Source organism: Schistocerca gregaria, chromosome X (assembly GCF_023897955.1).
Source record: "Schistocerca gregaria isolate iqSchGreg1 chromosome X, iqSchGreg1.2, whole genome shotgun sequence".
In the NCBI taxonomy this organism is placed as follows: domain Eukaryota; kingdom Metazoa; phylum Arthropoda; class Insecta; order Orthoptera; family Acrididae; genus Schistocerca; species Schistocerca gregaria.
Genome location: NC_064931.1, coordinates 49,902,469 through 49,913,419, shown reverse-complemented (window position 1 = coordinate 49,913,419; position 10,951 = coordinate 49,902,469).

Genomic DNA, 10,951 nt, shown 5'->3' with positions numbered 1-10,951 from the left:
ATTTCTGAGAAGGCATGCTCTTTCAGCGTGATTGCCTGTAAATACAACATGGATGCAATAAAGGCTCAAAATGTATCCGTCAACCTCAATGCATTTGGCAATACGTGTAACGACATTCCTCTTAACAGCGAGTAGTTCGCCTTCCGTAATGTTTGCACAGGCATTGACAATGCGCTGACTCATGTTGTCAGGCGTTGTCGGTGGATCACTAAAGCAAATATCCTTCAAGTTTCCCCACAGAACGAAATCCGGGGACGTCAGATCCGGTGAACGTGCGGGCCATGGTATATGCTTCGACGACCAATCCACCTGTCATGAAATATGCTATTCAATACCGCTTCAACCGCACGCGAGCTATGTGCCAAACATCCATCATGTTGGAAGTACATCGCCATTCTGTCATGCAATGAAACATCTTGTAATAACACCGGTAGAACATTACGTAGGAAAACAGCATACATTGCACCATTTAGATTGCCATCGATAAAATGGGGGCCAATTATCCTTCCTCCCATAATGCCGCACCACATATTAACCCGTCAAGGTCGCTGATGTTTCACTTGTCGCAGCCATCGTGGGTTTTCCGTTGCCCAATAGTGCATATTATGTCGGCTTACATTACCGCTGTTGGTGAATGACGTTTCGTCGCTAAACAGACGTGTGCAAAAAATCTGTCATCGTTCCGTCTTGTGCCCAGTGGCCGAACTGTACACGACGTTCAAAGTCATCGCCATGCAATTCCTGTTGCATAGAAATATGGTACGGGGGAAATCGATGTTGATGTAGCATTCTCAACACCGCCGTTTTTGAGATTCCCGATTCTCGCGCAATTTGTCAGCTACTGATGTGCGGATTAGCCGCGACAGCAGCTAAGACACCTACTTGGGCATCATCATTTGTTGCAGGTCGTGGTTGACGTTTCACATGTGGCTGAACACTTCCTGTTTCCTTAAATAACGTAACTATCCGGCGAAAGGTCCGGACACTTGGATGATGTCGTCCATGTTACCGAGCAGCATACATAGCACACGCCCGTCGGGCATTTTGATCACAATAGCCATACATCAACACGATATCGACCTTTTCCACAATTGATAAACGGTCCATTTTAATGTATCACGAAGCAAATACCGTCCGCACTGGCGGAATGTTACGTGATACCACGTACTTATACGTTTGTGACTATTACAGCGCCATCTATCACAGAGCGGAAAAAAGTGGTCCAACTAAAACATTCATTTTTCTTTACAAACTATACGAATATGTAATTAAAAAATGGGGGTTCCTATTTTAAAAAACGCAGTTGATATCCGTTTGACCAATGGCAGCGCCATCTGGCGGACCAACTATAGCGCCATCCAGTTTATCCCTTCAAGCTATACGAGTTTCGATCTTTGTAGTTTTTTATTTATGCTTATTTCGTGAGATATTTGGCCCAGTCACTATCAATGGACCACCTTGCATATACAGCCACTGCATCACTGACTACTCACGTTTCACTGTTTGTTTTTATTCACTCACTGCACTACTTTTTCGGTTCCTCCCGTCATCTCTGATAAGAAACTGACGGTCGAACCCACGACAGGTCTTGCTTTATAGACACCTATCAATGGGTAGCCCCTCCAGTGATGAATTCCAGAACATACCAAAAAGGCTTCGAAACGGTCAACAATGTCCCAGAACATTCCACAACATTCGAGAGTGTTCTGGAATGTTCCCCAACATTCTGGAATCTTTCCGATTGTTCCAGACTATTCCCGAACAACCCCGAACATCCTGGAATATTCTGGAATGTTGTGGAATGCTCTCGAATATTCTCGAATGTTCTGTAATGTTCTCGAATACTCTCGAATGTTCTAGAATGTTCTAGAAATTTCTAGGGTTCGAAATTTCCAAGCCCTTTTATCTTCAAACGGACGCCCTTCATGTAAAGCAACTAGAACCTTCTTCATGGATGGGGGATTGCGGACTACCACATCATATTACTCCCTTGTTCGTACTGGGACTCGTCTCTGAGTTTTAGAGGCACATACATTGTACACTTACTTTTATAATATATCTATATTGATTTCGAAACTTAATACACCACAGTTACTAACCAAACCATAATATTTTTAACATGAGATGTCTTCTTTTATCTGTATGTATTAGGCACATCTTCCTCTTTGAAATTATTGATCTTTCCACATTCTTCTTGGTCTCCCTAAAGACATTACACCCACTGGGTAATGATTCATCATTAATTCAGGTAATCTGTCATCTTTCAGTCTTTTGACAGAGTCCATTAAATTGTTCTTGTAGTACTTAATCTGCTCATTTAAGCTTTCCACTCCAAATTGTTAGCTTTCTTTGTTCATTTCTTTTTGTCACAGTCCATGATTCACTTCCAAGCGTCATGGTTGGTTCTGACATCGTTTGGTAGAGTTTATGTAGAGTTTCCTTTCTTCCTTTCGTTCTAAAGGTTCGCCAGATTGTTCTGTTTCTGTAAGTAAGTCTTTCTGCTTAATTTGTACAGCCTTTTCTGTCGTGAATGAGAAAGTATTTCGTAAGAGGTTTAACATTTTTACTCTTTCTGTTTTCCAATCAGTTGTTATTATTTTATTGGGAATCGACTCCGGGTCCCTGCAACAATAACTTCTGTTTGCTTTAAAGATACAGACAGATTATATCGCTCTGTGAATAAAATATTAATAGCTATCTGGAGTGTTTTCTCAGTGCCAAGGATTTTGTCATCCTGGACGTGCAGCGATTGTTGAACTAGAGCAATATTTATCTGAGGCATGTTTGCCTAGAAACAGCGATCATTTAAACTGGTGGGAAATGAGAAAACTGCTGTACCTAACGCTGTACCAACTGGCCTTGAAAATATTACGTATCTCAGCCGAAAAAAGAAACTGGCTCACTTCTAGTAAAATAGATCGAATTTTATTTATAGATCATAAATCATGTAGTCTGGTTTGTTTTGCGAGATACCAGTGATCCTGCACAACACAAAAAAGGGAATATATTTAATGTCAGTGAAAATGCTGTGTGCTGAAATCTTTCACATGTGTTGGTTGGAGAAGATCGTCAAGAAAGGCGCGAGAAACAAAAATACTGACAACTAAAGAAAGCAAACGCGTTTGGTCTCAGTGTGACGTTGTTAAGTTGCAAAAGACGGTATTTACCCTATATAAAGATGTACTAATCATAGTATTAAATTTTTCTTCTTGATACGCAGCTCGTGGTCGTGCGGTAGCGTTCTCGCTTCCCGCTCCCGGGTTCGATTCCCGGCGGGGTCAGGGATTTTCTCTGCCTCGTGATGACTGGGTGTTGTGTGCTCTCCTTGGGTTAGTTAGATTTAAGTAGTTCTAAGTTCTAGGAGACAGATGACCATAGATGTTAAGTCCCATAGTGCTCAGAGCCATTTGAACCATTTTTTCCATCTTGGGTACATAATCGTCATACTGATTGTAAATTATGATTGTGGCTACTTAAATAAGCTACAATTATAATACATTTCTTATATTGTACTTTGTCTTCAATAAAAGTATGAAAACTTAACAAGAATCAGTCTTATTAGTTTTCCCATTTTATAAAAAAATATTTAGAATTTTATTGTAATATTGTTAATTTTTGCAGCAGATGAATGTAGAACATTTAGATCTCAAAACTATTAGGAGCATAATACAAACATATTACTGCTCTTTCTACGATTTTTCAAAATAGGACTAAATCAGGTAAAGAAATAAGCATAACGACCTTATCGAAAAAGGCAAGGTGACTTCCTCTGATTTATTTTTGTGAGTGACTGCTGAGTGATGAGCCATGAAAAAGAGCTTTTCCATTGCAGTGAGTAGGCATATCTGATCCAGTCTCTGAAAAGAACTGTTTTCGAATTTCTACGGTTTTTGTTGGATCAGAGTACTATCACGAAATTTTAATCAGGGTTCATGCACGTTACTTTCAGGGCATTCGTTTTATGACAGTAAGAGGATATTATTTATTATTTTGAGGTGTGATTTTGGATCAATCAGACTTCTAGCAGAATCTTATCTTTTATGAATGCCAGTACATGTCTACATCACATCTACGTGCAGTAAAGCCATATTAAGGGACAAATTGTGGTTTGTGGATGTGAAGGGCCGCAAGCATGGGGGATGGGGGAGGAGGGTAGAAATATAATGGGAAGGCAGGTCTCCATATTGTGGTCGTGCGCTTCCCCCCTTTGTAGGTCTGCAGGAGCCAAATGCGAGTCCGAACTCTCTCTGCAACACCACTTCACAAAAAACAACTACAGGGTGTTTCACAAAGTTATACTGAGTCTTCCGCAGCCTGCCTCATGAATAACTGGCGATATAGCGCACAGACACATCCAACAGGTATTTATTTTCCACCAAGTGAATTCACTGTGCATGGAATACGAGTAGCAGCTGAAATACATTTCACAATATGAGAGGTATCAAATGCATCATCCAAGCGGCAGCTCACTCAACATCTGAAGAGACCCAGTGGCTCAAATTGGCTCCTCCTGAAACAGAATTAGGATCCAGGATATAAATGTACTTCAGGTGTTTCAGTATCTGTCACGCAGCGCATTACAGTAGATTATTTTTCTATACTTGAGCATGATCAGTCTCATTCCAACAGACACATCACACCCACCATAGAAGATGCACTGTGAATATGTGGTTAGGCGGCTCCACTCATGGTAGTGGCAGCAGTTCCTTAAAGGAGGAGATTGAAGCATTCTACCATTAACGCAATTAATGGTAAGTGAGGTGCAGTAACCTTTTGGCTGTTCATTAATTCACCATCAAGTGACTTCTACACAATTACACCGCTTCACAATACCCTGGCAATGACAGACACCACAAGGAGCCACATTTATCAATCTTTTTTCCACCAACGTTATGTAGGTCACTAACAACATTACACAACTTAAATGCTTCTCAGCCATTGTTAACAGTAGCGTATTTTACAATAAAATGCACTTAAAGCTATGCATAAATACTTATTTAATAGACTGAAAATAACTCTACTACCGAGCGAGGTGGCGCAGTGGTTAGCACACTGGACTCGCATTCGGGAGGACGACGGTTCAATCCCGTCTCCGGCCATCCTGATTTAGGTTTTCCGTGATTTCCCTAAATCGTTTCAGGCAAATGCCGGGATGGTTCCTTTGAAAGGGCACGGCCGATTTCCTTCCCAATCCTTCCCTAATCCGAGCTTGCGCTCCGTCTCTAATGACCTCGTTGTCGACGGGACGTTAAAACACTAACCACCACCACCATAACTTTACTACATAAACAGGAGCCTGCCGCTCGCGTCCTCGCTTCCCGAGCACGTAGTCCCGGGTTCGATTCCCAGCGGGAAGTACAGAGGGGGCCGATACTGAATGGACTTAATAGTATAAAAATTGATTTTTATTTTTCACTCGATATCTGTCAGTACCTTCTGCCTGGCGGCTAGTTGCTGCAGCTCAGTCACGTTGCAAAACCGGACAGAACCACTTTGAAACTCACGTGTTGAACCATCAGCAGCTAAACTCACGTGTTGCTGACGAGGTAAAGCTACCGAACTGCGCGTCTTCGATTTGGCTTGGAGATGGGACCGCGGCCAGTCGCTGGGAGCGCACACGCCGTCCGGTCTCCTCTGCTGGCAGCTTCCGACCTGGTCAGACGTTCTCCTCTCCTGCTCTCTCGGGCGGCGGCCCATTCAGTTTCGGCGGCTTCTCTAGGTCTGCCTTTCCCTTTGACGGCATTAAACATCCGCGCATTTAAAATATGTTTGATTTTTCACCTCAACGGGTGCCCACTGCTTTCACTTCCTCGCCAGTCCTGACACGTTAACATCTGACGTCAGAAGTGGGATAGCTCACCGTTAGTCCCGTCTTGTTGACCTAACTGCCGTACCCAATGAAGCTGCCAGTAGTACTTCGCGCTCGATGAGTCAGATGCGATGCGCAATAACACGTGCACACAGCGTGGTTCGCCAGCAACCTTCCACCGTTTCGGCGTTCTTTCCGCCACAGCGAACGCCAGGTCGCTTCACTCACGCCGCGGGTAGCCGCCCCGATGTAGCGCCGTGGCATCTTCCAGCAGACTAGCTTAGGCAACCCCGTACAGCCGTCAACACCGCCGACATCATCTTCGCCGCCGTTTCCTGCCGCCGTCGTCCAACGAGATACAGCCGTCGACAACCTACCACTGCCGCAACTGCGGCTCCTGTACGTTCGTCGCTCAGTTTTCCTTCGCCGCCGCCTCCTTGCTGTCGATTGTAGGTCCTTTTTCTGTGCGCTCATTGTAAAGTTTTCGGCGAGCACTAGGTGTCCTAAAACTGTAACCGTGCCTCAAACCCGTAGCACCGCCACTAGAGAAGGGAACTCCCCACCTACGGAAAAACCAGACCCAGTAGCTACCCACCGAGCAGAAACTGGTAGGTTAATGTTAAGGAAGATAGAATTGACAGAAGAATGCCAAAAATTGTCTCAAATGCAGTCTGCCAAACTACGTGCGTCAGAAATACACCCTGCTGCGTCGCAAACGATGGCTGCAATCACCTTAAGTAGCACATTACCCCAACCACCCATTGCAGCTTTGGCTAACAGTTTCCCTGCAGTCGATTTCATTCCGACATTTTCCGGAAAACCCAATGAGTAAATAAATTCCTTTCTACAAACTGTCCGAGATTTAGGCCGCGCTTGCGATGGCCAAACGATTTCCTATGAACTGTACTCAGCCTTAAACTGTCAGGTGACGCTCGTACATATATCGAATCAGTTCGCACCCTTAGGAAAACCAAATCTTTTGTCAAATTAGAAGTTGGATTGAAAGAGATATATTCGGACAGACGTGACGCCTGCTATTACGGAGACAAGTTGTTCACCCTCCGCCTGAATCGAGGGGAGGATGTAGAGGCATTTGCTGACCGAATCCGCGCTGCGGCTTGTTGCACTTACACGCTGGGTTCGGATGCCGCCCGTAACCAGGTGTTAATCGAGCAAGCGGATGCCTGCTCCATTGACGTTGAATCGACCCGTATGTTGGGGGGGGGGGGGGGGGGGGGGCGGAGGTCAAAATAGCCTCGGCCGCCTCGTTGCGCGATGCCACACGACTCGCGATGATGTGGGAAGACGTAGCATATTTTATAGACAGTTCGGCGGGCCCAGACCAACAGCCGCGTCCAGTTTTCAAATACGAGCAGGGATGCCAACGTTGCCGAAAGGCAGGCCATGCGGCCGCGCAGTGCCGTGTACCTTATTGTTCTCGGTGTGGAATCGTAGGGCATATGAGTAAAAACTTCGCTCAGAACCCGGGAAACGGGTACCCCTCGTATAACCGGCAGAGGGAGCAATTCACCAACAATCCACCCCGCCCCAAAGACAGCCGGGAAACAGTCGAGGGGCAAGTCACGCTGAGAGACCGCACCCCCGTAAAAGTTACGCATCCAGTCCGCCACGGTGTCGTAAATGAGGCGGCGAGTATCCTCCTCAACGGTCAAGTTCGAGGAAAGAAGGCAAGAGTACTTACTGACACTGGAGCACAAACTAGCATGTTATTCGTAGGACATGGGGATATACAAGTGTTAAAACTACCCTGTCACCAAATTAACGGTCTGAGCGACGAGATAATCGTACCCGCTGGATATCGCCGAGTTAAGTTGAAAATCGGAACCAGCCACTACCCTTTTGACATGGACGTAATTCGAAAACGAAGACGAGATTTCGATGTCATCCTGGAGAGTGATATCCTCCAGCACTATCAGAGTGTAGTAGTTTACAGAACGCAAACCGTCGGTCTCGGAGAGGAAAGCCACCGTTTCGGCGGCTCCCATGACGTTCCGTCGCAAGGTACTTGTGAAACGCGGCCGCTTCCACACGTTCCTTTCGCGCAAACGTGGGCGTTACGTTCAACTACGTCTGTTAGAATTAGCAGTGGCGCGGGACGCATTGTCTGGCTTGGGGTCAAATCCTGCGAACTGCCGAGAACAGCCGTATTGGTGGAGTCTCTCCGTCAAAATCTAATCAAAACCACCGGATTCCGGAACGTAACATATGTCATATTGCTCCAGTGCTCAAAGACAAATTTAAGGATAAGTTAGCTCATCTGCCTGTAGCTGACTATAACAGATTGTACTCCGTCTTGGAAGAACACTCCTGGTTATTCGAGGAAAGGCGTTATTTGCCGGCTACTGACCTTGTTTACCATGAAATTTCCAAAAAAAAAAAAAAAAAAAAAAAAATGTTCATATGTGTGTGAAATCTTATGGGACTCAACTGCTAAACTTACACACTACTTAACCTAAATTATCCTAAGGACAAACACACATACCCATGCCCGAGGGAGGACTCGAACCTCCGCCGGGACCAGCCGCACATGAAATTCCTACCGGAGATGCAAGGCCCATTGCACAGAAACCGTATAGAATACCGTATCACCTCCAGCCTGTTGTGGAGGAAACTATCCAACAGCAGCTATAGGGAGGGATAATACAACCCTCCGCCAGTCCCAGGTCGTCCCCAGGCATTGTGGTCCCCAAGAAATCAGTCAATGTAGATAACACCTACCGTCTTTGTGTCGATAAGAGAGCAGTAAATAAGGTAACCGCTCCTGATACTTACCCTCTCCCCCATATCGACGAAACACTGGACAGGTTAGGAAATTGCAAATACTTCACTACCCTTGATATTTGGTTGGTTTGGGGAAGGAGACCAGGCAGCGTGGTCATCGGTCTTATCGGATTAGGGAAGGATGGGGAAGGAAGTCAGCCGAGCCCCTGATATGAGAGTGGGTACCACCAAATACGGATTGTGTTGTGACTGACAATTCGCAATGTTCCACAAACACAACTTTTATTGATGTAAGTTCACAAGGTTGATGAATGAACATGCAAACGAAAGGTAACAATAACGATGCCAGTAAAAGTCTCCTAATTGAGGCAAACAAAAGTTTACTTCTGATTTTCCACAAAGGTTCGTGGTAACACATTCACACACTAGTAACAGTCCAATTGCGAGACGAAGACGTAATCTTCAACGGTCGCAGTACACGAGGTCGGCATCCGGCGTGAACTGAACTTTGGGGCTGGTTTTAGATCCTATATAGCTGTCTCCAGCCAATCAGGTTTACTGCCTGCAGGCCGTGGCTCGAGTTCCCCCTGCAGGAAGTAGTGCTCGAAATGTCTGTTTCCAATATCTTGTATGTAAATAGCCAGTGTTTACAATAGTGCTTTTGGTACGCCTTGGGCATAGACAACCTCGTTCTCTGTGGTGCAGTATGGATTGCCGGCCCTCAGGGGCTACCTTGTTTCCGGTATAACAGATTGCACCACAGGACAGACCAAAAAGAGCGTTTATAGTTCCCTCCAGTCTATATGAACTTCTGAGAACGCCATTCGGTCTGCGCAATGCGCCAGCCACTTTGCAACGCTTTGCTACAAGCACTGAAACCCACAATGTGTTTAGTTTATCTACATGATATTGTCTTTTCCAGACCCATAGATGAGCATGTTACTAGGTTAAGAAATGTCTTGTCTAGACTAAGAAGTACCAATTTAAGTTTGAAAACAGAAAAATGTTCCTTTGCTGAGTGTCAAGTACAGTATCTGGGGCATATTGTTAGTGCTGATGGAGTAAAGCCAGACCCCCATCTAACTGAAGCAGTTAGAATATTCCCTTCCCCTAAGAATATAAAGGAATTGCAAAGCTTTCTGGGACTCAGCAATTATTATAGGCGTTTTGTAAAGGACTGTGCCACAATAGCTAAACCCTTTATCCAGCTTCTGAAAAAAGATGTACGCTATCAATGGACCCCCGAGTGTGAAGCTGCTGTGCAGCATATCAGAGATGCTCTGACTAGTTCCCCCTTATTGATCTATCCTAATTTCGAAAAATTTGTGGTAGGGGCTATTCTGAGTCAAATTATTGACGATGAGGAAAGACCAACTGGTTACGCATCCTGTCAGCTCAAAAAGGTGTAAATTAATTACAGTACTACAGGGACAGAATTACTAGCATTAATGTTTGGAGTCAACTACTTTAGATGTAATCTCTATGGGAGAAAATTTAGAATAGTCAATAGCACTTCAGTGGCTATTAAGTTTAAATGACCTTAGCAACCGTCTCACCCACTGAGCCCTGAAACTGAGTGAGTGTGAAAACCAAAGCTAGAAGATTGCACCAGAATGCTGACGCCCTTAGTAGAAAAGTGAGAGTAGCTCAAACCGGCGATGTGCTAATTTACGAATTAAAAGGCTCACAGGGAAACTATGCAAAATGCTGCCAGTATCGCTCCCACCTGGGTTGGTTATAGATGTTGCAGCCACATGTAGTAAGCGTTGCTTCATGCAGTGGAGAATGGCAAAACAGAGGCACGTCGGCGACTTAGGCATTGCGAAGTAGGCAGGCACAGATAGCCTTGCTGACAGCACCAGTCTACCAACAGACTGACGCAAGGACGCGAACAGACCGAGCGCCGAGCGAAGCCTGGAGAGTGCTGAGTAAGGGGAAGTGAGGCCAGCACGTTAAGTTGCACTGCAATATACTGCAGGAGTAATAACAAAAAGCTACCACCGAGGGTAAAAAACGTCCTCCTGCCGGATATAAATAGTGGAGCGCGAGCAGCGACAGAAGCCATTAGGAAGCAGTTCGGATCTGAGGACGGACGTGGTCCGTGTCCAAATGTTCAATTTTCGTAGGTGACGATTCCGGAAGTCTGTTACAGCTCGCAGGAGTCATCCGTTGGCCGCCAGACGTCAACCTCAGCTCTGGAGGTCGGCCTGAGTTCGGTCGGCATCATGGCTGCGATAACTTCCAGCACGACCGGCCGCAGCGCAGTCTCGGTCACAGGCGCCGCCGGGTACTGTCGCCCGGACTTCACGGCAACCCCTCCACAGCGCGTGGTCTGTCCATGACGAGACCTCGCAGACATAGCGACTGACGGCTTCCCAGCCGCCGGTGCAGCAGGCGTCG